At 30.2% G+C, this 1,083-nt stretch overlaps 1 long non-coding RNA gene across 1 annotated transcript; it reads right to left on the minus strand.

Moving 5' to 3' along the window:
- Window positions 1-47: 47 nt before the first annotated feature.
- On the minus strand, window positions 48-973 carry LOC117106593. Its single transcript, XR_004445099.1, has 3 exons — window positions 705-973; window positions 414-510; window positions 48-231 (listed from the first exon to the last, which is right to left on the minus strand). It is a non-coding gene; the product is annotated as an uncharacterized LOC117106593 (long non-coding RNA).
- Between the last annotated feature and the right edge of the window lie 110 nt (window positions 974-1,083).

The raw sequence follows: 1,083 nt of genomic DNA on the forward strand, positions 1-1,083 counted from the left end.
AACTTACATTAATGATGATGAAAGATATGTGTTGTCTGGATTGAAAGTTCTATCAAAGATGCTAGCATGATGATCACTCTCACAAGGTGAAGACTCGTCTTCGCTTTGATTGGGAGTTGATGTGCCTACTGGTATTGCAGTGATTTGGTTCTTCAAAAATTGAGTTACCACTTGGTGGTACCTCTGTCAAAGGCAAATCAACTCCAGTGATTTGGGGGTCAGTTTGAGTTTCTGTAAACAAAAGACAATGTTTATATTGAATATTGAATTTCTAAAAATTATCATTTATTTTTATTATAAAAAGGGCATTTTTTGATATTAAAGTTACTACGGTATAAATACTAATCATGCAGCAGGTATAACTGCTACATTTAACAATATCAGAAAATAAAAATAAAAAATAAGAATTTTACCTTTGGTACACATTTTTGAGCCAACTTGCACACGCATTGAGCGTTTAGACTTTGTCCCTTTTTTTCTGCACTTTGTAGTGGATGTTTTTGAATTATCCTATAATAGTATAATATACATGTAGATTTTTTTTAAAAAATCATACAGTGCTTTAATATCTGAATTACAAACTTAGTACATAGATGTAATAATGATAATAATAATAGCCTAATTAAGCAATAATAATATAATAAATAAGACATTGAGTTGGTAGACTGAGAAAGGAGTACATACAAATTAAGTAATATTAATACCTGCAAGTTTCTGCTCTGCTGATATTCTTTAACAAACAAGGCTAAATGAAATGATGCATTTTCAATTGTTGCAAGGTACTGGCAATGTGCTTTCACCTTCCTCACTTTTCTGCCTACTATCTTCTAATATGTTTTCAACATAATAGAATATTGAAAAAAAAAACAAAAAACAAAAAAATAAAAACAATACAAATTGACCTAATTATAAAATATCAATAGTTCTAGACATAGAATGCATAATGGCATCTAATATTAATGATGATAAAACATAGGTCTGCCTATATTTTTAGGTTAGCCTCTAATCTCACTACCTATATAGAGCAGGAGCCCAGGGGTGTCAGCATAGCTGGAAAGTTAACCAATTTCTGTGTATATAGTA

This window comes from Anneissia japonica, unplaced genomic scaffold (genome assembly GCF_011630105.1).
Source record: "Anneissia japonica isolate Jap-2015-1 unplaced genomic scaffold, ASM1163010v1 scaffold70578_len1052_cov104, whole genome shotgun sequence".
In the NCBI taxonomy this organism is placed as follows: domain Eukaryota; kingdom Metazoa; phylum Echinodermata; class Crinoidea; order Comatulida; family Comatulidae; genus Anneissia; species Anneissia japonica.